At 55.0% G+C, this 10,158-nt stretch overlaps 1 long non-coding RNA gene across 1 annotated transcript; it reads right to left on the bottom strand.

Moving 5' to 3' along the window:
- Nucleotides 1-3,926: 3,926 nt before the first annotated feature.
- On the bottom strand, nucleotides 3,927-9,680 carry LOC311421084. Its single transcript, XR_014684690.1, has 3 exons — nucleotides 8,234-9,680; nucleotides 4,743-4,830; nucleotides 3,927-4,187 (listed from the first exon to the last, which is right to left on the bottom strand). It is a non-coding gene; the product is annotated as an uncharacterized lncRNA (long non-coding RNA).
- Nucleotides 9,681-10,158: the final 478 nt, after the last annotated feature.

The following is a 10,158-nucleotide window of genomic DNA, read 5'->3' as shown; positions in this document are numbered from 1 at the left end:
TGCACAGCTCCACAGGTCCAAAGCGATGGTTTCTAACAGAACTGCAATGCTGTTTTGTTATCCTGTGTAGGGGGCTTGAGTATGGGTTCTTTGGCATCCCGTTATCCTGGTTACTCGGGGTCTCCGTGTGGTTTGGCCCTCCTGGGGCAGACTGCTTTGTGTGGAAGGCAGAAAGCAGCAGCCCTGTGCCATTTCCCTCCAGCCCCGGGCTCTGCTGGTGCCGAGATGGTCCCTTCTGGGGCTTGCTGTTACGGCGTTCTGCAAAGGAAATCCTTCGCTGGCAGCATTGCACCTCCTGAAGCCTGTGCTGAGGCTGACGGAGGAATCTGGGCCAGTGAGTGGAGAAGACGAAGCTTGTTTTAGTCCATGTGAACTTTAAACCTTTTGTGTGCCTCCAAGTCTGGTTTTGTGGATAAAACAGTAGCCCTAAGGCTCCGGGGATCTTCATTCTTTCCAGATTTCTGCCGAGGAAATGCAGTCCATCTGTAGAGTAGGGATGATAATATTTAGCCTGGCTGGACAAGGGAACAGCTCGATAGCCCAAGTTTTGTCAGCCCCTTGCCCATTGTTCTTCACGGGCCTTGGAGGAGAGTACTGGCATCTGAGCGGCACTGCAGAGAGCTGCCTCGTGCGTCCCCCTGCGCTCCTGCTCCTTGCTCTGACCTTCAGCAGATCGCTTAACCTCGGTACAATGCTCGCCAGGCAGGAGGACTTGGGAAACCCAGCTCCATGATCTCAGACTGCCCCGAGCTCCAGCGCTCGCCAGGAGCCAGGGCTGCTGCAGGAATCCAGGCAGCGCCTGCGGCACCTCGGTGTGACAGGCGGCCCCGAAAGCGAGCGGTCGGTGGGGGTCCCCGCTTTGTTCCAGCGCGAGGGAGGAAACCCAACCCCTGTGCACACAGCTCCCTCCCTTCTGCTCTCCCCACATGTTTTTCTCTCGCTTCCTGTATCAGTCTCTGATATAATCTGCCCCAGCAGAGCAGCACATTCACACTCCCCTGGCTCCAGCAGCGTTTCTCACTCAGCCCGGCCGTGGCGTTTCAGGGCTTACACAAAACACACACGGTCTTTTCAGCTCCGGCGGTCCCGTGAGGATGGGATGGAAACAGAGGGATACTATTAGAAATCATTATGGTTACAGATAGAAAGCATGTTATCCAGGTTGCTCTCCAGAGGTGGTTAGATATCCCCCCTTAGAAATGCTGTCTACGGGAGGCTTTGCTTTTAGAACAGAAATAGCAGCGCTGTTTTCCTACCAGGCAGCCCGGTTGGTGGTGGTAACACTAGCAGCCCCGTGGCAGGCGTTTCTGGTCCTGGTATTTCTTAACCATGGGAAGAGCCGGCCCCGGCGGGGGCTCAGGGCTCAGCATGTCACCCGTGCTGCCCGCGTGGCCGTGGCTCAGCCTCGCGGGGCTGCTTCCCCTTCTGGTCACTGCCTGTGGGGAGCGTCCGTCTGCAGGGCAGGGCTGCTGCCCCACAGCTGCATCCCCGTCGTGCCAAAGAGAACGGCTTTTAGGGCTGTGACAGTTCAGCAAGCTCGGGAGCTGCCCTCCAAACCTTGTCAGCCCGATGGGAAGGATTTTTTGGAAGCGAGACGATCGCTGTGCCCTGCTGGGGCTCGCTTTGGTCGGGCTTGCCCCGGCCTGAACAGCAGGAGGTGGTGGGAGCTCGGTGTGTGCAATGCCCCAGACCACGTAGGTTGCCCTCAGACGTGTGTGTGTGTACCGGGGCTGGCTGGGGCATCTCCCCTTGGCTTTGCCTTGTTCGCTTTCCACCACCTCTGGTGTTCTGCCGCCAGCATTAACTGTGCTGCAGATTTTCCAGCCAAGGTCAGTGCCTTGGGCTGGTTTTGAGTTTCCAGTGTTTCAAAAGGCACAATCTGACTGTTTCACAGGACGGGGCTGGCAAAAGGAGCTGGTTTCCCACAATGCAGAGATGTTTTTCCTTCTGCTCCTACCCAGCTCGGGCACCTCCAGGCCTTGGAACAAGAACTGATGCCTTGGCAGCGGGCTCTGCGGGCTCAGGTCGGTGCGTCCGACCTCTCTGTGACGATCCTGCGTGTTCCCAGAGCCTCTGCGAGGTTTTTGTTTGCAAACGCTTGTTTGAGCACTGCTGCTGATGGCTCCAAAGGGATGCAGCTGGTGCTCAGAGTGTGTCAGGCACAGAGCCGGCCGGGGAGCTGGTGGGGAGCTGCTGCCACGGTCCCTCTGCTTTATGAAGCCCAGGGGCTAAAAAGGGGTGCCCAGAGAGGGAGAAGAGAAGGCACCGGGGAGACCTTGTAGCAGCTTTTCAGTACTTGAGCTTATAGAAAAGCTGGAGAGCAGCAGGCAGGTAGAAATAGGACATGGGGGGGTGGTTTAAAAGTAAAAAAAGGGGAGATTTAGATCGGATGTTCAAAGGAAATTCTGTGCTCAGAGGGCGGTGAGACCCTGGCACAGGCTGCCCGAGGAGCTGGGGGTGCCCCATCCCTGGCAATCCCTTCCAGCCCAAACCTTTCCATGATCCTGTGATTAAGTGAGGCAGTGCAACACCCAGGGGGTGTCTCGGTGGGTCTCAGGAGCGTGCAGCCCCGGAGAGCACCAGGGCAGCCCGGGGAATCGTTTTGTCCCCTTGGTTTTGCTGCCCTTCACGCAGTGCTGCCCAAGGTGCGTGGCAAGGTCCGTCCTGGTCACCGCTCACCTCTTCACCACCTTCTGCTGTAACTGGCTCTCCTTGGATATCTATTTTTCATGAATTATGTACTACAAAATACACTGTTTGTACCAGTACAAACTGCAGCTGTAGCCAGACGGTCTTTTCTTTAAACACAAACACAGACCTGAGGGAATTGCCCTGAGAGGCTGAAAACAAAGCCTCTCCCAGCCTGCCTGAACTGGGACCCTACTGAGCTGCCCATCGTCCTCCTCCAAAAAGGGGATGGGGAAAATGGGAGCCCCTGGGTCAGGGAAGAGATAGAGACCAGAGCGTGGTGCCTGGGGGGGGATGGACCCTAAAGGAGCCGGGCAGGGGGGGCTCTGCCATGGGTCATCCTCTGCCGGGAGGAACCTGGCTGCCAGGATGGAGCCCAGCACACGGCGGTGGGAGCTCATTCAGCAAGACGTGGCTGGCACGGGGACTCGGCTTTTGTTTTCCGAGCAGTGAAAAAGATCAAGATTTGCGGTGCTAACAAAGGCTGGGAGATGGTTGGGATTTTTTTGGCTGCGGAGAGAAGGCGCTGTATCAAATTAAACTTGAAACGGAGATGCAAACGAGGTGATTAAGGCATTTCCGCCCTGCTTCCAGGGGAGCTGCTGGACGGCATCCAGACAGGGGAAGGAACAGGCTGAGTTTATCAGCTTCACTCCGAGGTGCCTACCGGAGCAGCCAAGGGCTCGCTGGTGGACGCGCCACCCGTCAGCAGCGACTCCCAGCCAGCACAGGGGGAAACTGAGGCAAGCTGGGGGTGGCAAGCTGCCCGTGGCCACACGGTCACCCTGTGGCAGGGGGAGGACCTGAGATGTCTTCTCCCGTCTGCAGCTTGCTGCGTGCGCTTGGTTTGTAACTGAGCCGAGCGGTGGCAGGAGCTGGCGATACATCGGGATTGATCGTGATCAGCCCTCCTGGCTTTAAAATCGAGCGGTGGGAAGAGAAGTGCTTGCAGGTAGAAGTGCTTGCAGGAAATGCTTCTGTCTGGGGATGGGAAGGGCTCTGTGCTGCGTGCTGCCCGCTAGGTCTGGTCCTCAGCAGCCACCGAGCATCTGCAGGGCCATTTGTGCCACGGGAGCCGCCTGGCCGTGCTCGCTGCACGGGCTGCTCCATGAGGCCGCTTGCAGACTGCTGGGCGAGCTGGGGAGGCACCCGCTGGGGAAAGCCCGGCTCACCCCGCTGCTAAACCCCTGCCAAAGCCCGGCAGAGCTCAGCCTTGCTGGGTCTGTCCTTAGCACAGCACCAAAAGGACTCCAGCCGAGCCCACAGCCCCGAGCCACAGAGGCTGCTCCAACACCAGCAGCCCTTCACGTGCTGTAACGGGGGCTGCACGAAGGCCACGCTGGACAGATGGACAGATGGACAGACAGGCAGATGGACAGGCAATGATCAGCCGCTCGCTGGGATGCACAGGCTGCGCCTCGCCTGGCCGCAGTGGCACTGAACTCCCTCTGTTGACTTATCCTGAAGTTGCACCCCGCAATCCAGTCGTGTCCCTGTCTCTGGTAATAAATAGCGCCGTCGGTTAATGGCTTTAGCCCTTACTAAACCACAGACTGGACCGATTATTGCTGCTTTTGTAGCCTGCACAGAGCTGGGTTTATTTATAATTGCACCCTGCTGGCGTGCTCATAATGATTTTCCCTGCTGCATCCCATGCGGTCCGGCGCTACAAAGCCACATTTTCGTAGTAGCTGTTGTTGGTTTTAATCACTTGTTATTTGGATGATATATTAATAGCAGTATCTCTGCGAGGCTTTAAAGTGTTTTCTTTTTCAAAACATTTACAACAAAAGCTGAGCGTTAGCCCTAATAAAACGTGTGTTTCACTTGGCTCCCTTCGTCAGCGATGAGTCCAATTAAGTGAGCGCTCGGCAGAGTTCATCCCACTGCATCCTGTCCTGCCGCAGCCCCAAAATCCAGTCATAAATGCCTGATTAAAAGGTGTTGGAGACTCCGGCAGGAACAGGGGTGCTTGACAGGCCCCACATGGCTGGAGGAGTGTGGATTTGTGCCAGTGTGCCAGCAGGAGAAGCCCGTGATAATCCCAACCTTACCTTGCAGATGTGCAGTTGCACCTTGCCGTTCTCCTGATTCCTTCTTTCCCAGCGGGGACTGGCAATGAAGCTGGCTGGTCTGAGGCACCTGGGATGAGAAGCCATGAGCAAAACCAGAAATAACCCCAGAACTGCCCATTCCCTGTCTGAAGCACGGGGAATGCTCTCCCTCCGAGCAGGACAGCTGGCTGCAAGGTGGCAGGAACGGGGCGATGCTCTTTTTTTCAGCCATTCGGGGGAAAAAAACCACCAAATTTTACCTTTGCTGCGATGAAATGCAGCGTGATTTCACTAGCAGGGGCTGCTGCCGTTAATTGCATTCAGAGGGGGCAGTGAATGGACTCCTCACCCCCTTCAAAAGGCCACGGCGGCATGTCAGCCGCGGTGCGGGTCATTCATGGACACTACAGGAGATGTGAAAACATCTGCTGGGTCCATGCCTGCTCCTTTCAGTACAGTTACTCCCCTTGCTAATAATTGTCTGTGTTCTGTCATCTAGAAAGGGACTTTGTGTGCCTCCCAGGTATTCTAATGCTAATTTGTTTAGTTAAAAAGGAGAAGAGGCTAAACAGATGTGAACCATTTGGTTAGGTTGTAGTTCATTTGTTAGGAAGTGCAAAGGATTCTTGGCAGGATATTAAATATTACCTTGGCTGCTCACAAACACTTCATATTTCAAGAGAGGAAGGGAGGTAGGGACTGCACTCCATAAATCAGCCTTTTCAAAGAGACAGAAAAAGGCAAACATTTGATAAATCTGTGTCATTATACTTAGAGATCAAAGGGGTTTTTACATATGTATTTATGCAACTGGCAACCTAGGAGACAATAATAACAAACATAGATCTCTGACAGCTTTACAAAAATAAAAATTAGCCGGTTCTAATCTGTAATTATCTGTGCGAGGTAGGAGGCTGCGAGCAGCAAAGCTTTAAGTTGCTAATGTTGAGACGATGAGCGAATGTTAAGTCATTAATAAATACATCAGAAAGTGCCATGTGCAAGAGATTGCAAAAGCCACCGGTTCGTAGCTGGGCATGCCCACGGCGTGTGCGGACCTGGTTTCCTATACCCAGCCCGAAACAGGCAGGCGGTAGCTGCCGGACCCAATAGTCACCAGGGAAAGGAGTGTTCCTGATGTGCTAATTGCCTTTATGATTTTCCAGCAGATGATCTGCCAGGAATCTGCCTGAAGGACCCATGGACATAGGAAGATTTCCAGCCCTGGTCTCTCCTCTGCTTGCCAGTAGGTTGCAGATACGCATCAGTAGCATCCGTAGCCTGTGTCAGCCTGAAAGAGCCCTGCCATTATTCCCAAATTAGGCTGACTGATTTGGTACAGCCTCATAAATGCAGGAGCACAAGAGCCAGGTAAGGCAGGGAAGAAACCTGGAGAGAGCCCAGAGGAGGTCTGCGCTCAGCAGGACAAACAGGAGGAGCAGCGGGGGCTGCAGTGGGTGTTTCTGTAAGCCAGGACAGAATTTAGCACAGGAATCCAAACATCTGCAGGAGCAGCAAGGGCTGTCACATCGCTCAGAAACAAGGAGAAATCCAGTTGCATGAAAATAATTGCACGGACAAAGCAATGCAGCCGCAGAAACGAGAGGAGGAGAAGTAGCATTATGTCATCTCGCCTTTCCTTTTGGCCGGTCGCTGGGCTGATTTCCTATTCTCTTGTGCTGTTTTAAAATGACTTCAGCAACTTGGTTTCTGCCTGTTCCCATGGGAAACTTCCACAGTCTATAGATTTCACTGGTAGGAAACTCTTCTTGACAATCAGGCTATATTTTCCTTTACTCAATTCCATCACATCACTCCTACTTACGCCTCCTTGGAGCACCCTAAACGCTCTTCTCCATTGAAGTCGGTGGAGTTATGCGAGCAGTAAATTTGGCCCATGGCACTTGGAGAAATAGATATTAAACCCTCGGGGACAAATTAGGGAGGGAGGGGAGGGAGGGCAGCGGGGGAAAGGAAATGGTTTCAGGTTGAGAGAAACAAGATCTCCTCTTACATCTGTACAGTGGTGCTGCCCGCTGCCCGGCTGGAGCACGCCCGGGCCTCTGCGACGAGCTGCTGCGAGAGGCGGCGACGTCCTCGGGGTGTCCCCGGGCACTGACGTGGCTCTGGAGCCACATCTGGGAGCTTGGAGGCAGCCTGTGGCACTGGGGTAAAAGCCCTGGCATCCCCCGGGGGTGGGCACTGGCTGCTCTGCCAGCAGTCCTGGCCCAGGTAGCGCTCAGGGCAAGCTGTGCCCCCTGGGTTGGTACTAAAGCACGTGTTTTTCAGGAGAAAAATGCCCTCAGCTCTCTGCCCTGGCTGTCACCTCACTGCTGTGACATCAGAATGAGCGCAGCAGATGTGGGCAGTGAGGGAGCTGCCGGGGTACAGAGGACACACGCCGGGTGTCCCAGTTCCCCTCCTCTGGCCCCAAAATCACGGCGGTGCACCAGACCGCAGCACACCCTGCAGAGGGCACACGTGGCAGGGAGGAAGAGAGGACAGCACCGAGGGCTGCTCAGCGAGGAAGAAATGGGGTAAACGCCTGCAGGAGCTCTCTTCCCCGGGACCCCACACAGGGGCAAGGGCTGGGGAAATGGCCTGGTGACTTAGGGACATCTCAGCGTGATGTGAAAGGCCATCAAAGAAAAACCATCATAGACGGATACGTGTGAATGTAAAAGGGCAGTGGTAGCAAGCAGAAGCTGCAGACCAAAGCCCTACCTCTCCTATTTCTGTACAGTCCCCAGAAGGAGGTGCTTTGGGCTGGCCACCTCCTCTCTGGCCAGGTCACTGCATGTCACAGCAATCCTGGGTTGCTTGCTCCAAATACTCACTTCCCCACGAACACGCACCTGATTACCATCACCAAATGGCAATGACTGTTCTCAGACGAAACAGAGAGGTGCTTCAGACCACATCAGGAAAGCTGCGCCCTGTCTGGAGTGGGACCAGGAGCACCCTGCCTTGATTTCGGGTCCCTGCTCCCATTTCTCTCCCCCGGCAGGACCAGCTGCTCCTGCAGAGCTTTGAAGGGCTGTGCGCGCCCTGCCGTGAACATAAAAGTCTTCCTACTTCAGAAAAAAGAAAGAGGACACTTAGCATTGCAGGACTGGCCTTTTCAGTGGCAGGAAAGTATCTCTTGCCAAAAGGATGCACGGATTTTCTATCTGGAGAAAGGCAAAGCAAGAAGAAGCTCGGCATTAGGGGCTGAGCAGTGATCTGCTACTGCCGTGATCCAAGGGCAGCAGCACGGAGCAAACCCAGCCTGGCATTTCTCCTTGTGCCCATTCCTTCCCGACACCCTGTGCTCCAGCCCAGCTGCTGCAGGTGGCACACTGACAAACTGCAGGAGCCGGGGACAGGCACTGGAGCCCTGCTGGAGCCCAGCTCCGGGTGGGTCTGGCCGGAGCCCCCGCTGGTTCCCCGCCTGCCCCTGCTCCATGGGCAGCCCAGCAGCCTCAGCTCGGCTGCTCTTTCTGATACCTTACCTGTTTGGCAGTCCTAGGAAGAAAACTGAAGGCCAACTGTAGAAGATACAATTACAGTAAAACCTATCTTGGGGCTATTTTGCTTAAAAAGCCAATCCAGCTTTTACAAGCTACAGCTGACATATATTAAGAGCTTAAACCAAACTTTCTGTGACATTTGTTGATGTTAGCCTGGCTGGTGCTGGTAGACGTAAGGAACAGGAAGAATTGCTCCATCCAAAGGGTTTTCCTCTTTCCCTTGGCTGTAGGGAGCAACCTGTGCGTGGAAGCAGCAGGCTCTGGGTCTGTGGGAAGCACTGGGCAGAGAGGAGAGCGGCCAGGTCCAGCAGAGCCAGCCTGTGCCACCTGCCGGCACATTGCTGCCCGCAGCTGGGGCTCAGCCCTGGACATCTCCTGTTTAATTCTGTTCCCAATTACCCGGCTGGCAGAGCTTTGCCAGCATGCAGAGGAACTAGAAAACAATTCCTCCTGCGCCTGCCTCTCATCACTGCTTGCTTCATGGCACCCTCCATACCCCAGCCAGCCCAGCAACACCGTCTATTTTAGCTCACAGCAGAGGAGTGCTTTGAGATGCCTCGCAGTTTGGCTCCGGAGCTGCAGCACAGATCTCCCTGTGTGCTCCCAACGCCTGCTTCGCACACACCTGGTCCTGGGCAGGACGGTTCCCCGGCACTGCTCCTGGTGGGCTTTGGGTGGCCCGAGCACTCCTAGCTCTGCTGGTAGCCCTCTGGGTAACTCCTGGAGAAGTCACACACTTCTCAGGGCCTTATTTCCCCTCTTCGATCTGTCTGGTTTAATTAGTTCGTATCTCTTTGTAGCGGGGGTGATTTTACTAGATGATATAGCACAACACCCAGTGTGATCAGAACGACCAGCTCTTGCACGGGGCTTATCATGAGCTGGTGGAAAGCTGAAACATGAAGGAGTAAAGCTGATACATGAAGGAATCGGCATCACGCTGTCACACAAGATCAAGGCCTGTGGTGGGTAAAAGATTTGCCTGTTGTTCTGCAACAGTTTGGTGCCAAACATTAAAAAAGGCAGAGGTTTCAGCAAAGCTTCGCTGTTCCCTCAAAACAACAGAGCTCTGAAATCAGGCTCATTCAGTACAGTATTTTCTGCGTCTTCAGTGGTAGAAAAAGCTGCACTGAACATGCACTGAAGCTGCCAGGCTGCGTGCGTGTTGGATGAGCGTCACACTGGGCACATCCATGGTGTGTGCAAAGCTCCCGCAGGCTTTTTGGGAAACACCGGCGTGACCTGGTCCTGGAGTGGAGGCTCCCCGTGCTGCCGCAGTCAGCTCTGCCAGATGCACAAATTCTGCTTCTGCAGGCTGCTGCCTGGCCTCTGCTGCTCCCAGCACACGGGCGGTGAGCAATCTCACAGGGGGGTTGTGGAGAGGCAGGGACTTCGTCAAACACAGAGCCACGGAAGGGTGGCTCATCAAAAAGCCACAGAAGAGACATATCTGTGGGAAATGATCACTGCAAAAACACATTCTTCTGCAGAAACACCACTTTGTTTCTCACACATCCGAATGCTTTGGGGAGGAGGAGGAGGAGGCGATGGCAGAGATGTCCCCAGTGTCACCCTGTGCCATCAGTGCCCAAGCCCCAGCTGGGAAGTCCCTGCAGCAGTGAGCGCAGGGGAGTGAGGGACATGGGGATGTGATTAGTGAGGGACTCGGTAGGTGGTTGGACGTGATCCTGAAGGTCTTTCCCAGCCTGGATGGCCCTGGGTCCCTGTGAATCCCAGCCTGGCTGAGGGCCTGCAGGAGAAGCGGAGCCCCAGGGGGGTCACAGCAGCCAGAGCTGTGCAGCTGCGAGCGCTCGGGGCCGCGCCGAACCGAGGGCAGTGCAGATTGACAGGCATAATCCCAAACTGCATCATCCTGTCTTACGGCTCTCCTTTGTGTCTGTACAGTA

Source organism: Aythya ferina (genome assembly GCF_964211825.1).
Source record: "Aythya ferina genome assembly, chromosome: 18".
NCBI lineage: Eukaryota > Metazoa > Chordata > Aves > Anseriformes > Anatidae > Aythya > Aythya ferina.
Note: the sequence above shows the minus strand (reverse complement) of the source record. Positions and strands in the feature narration are given on the sequence as shown.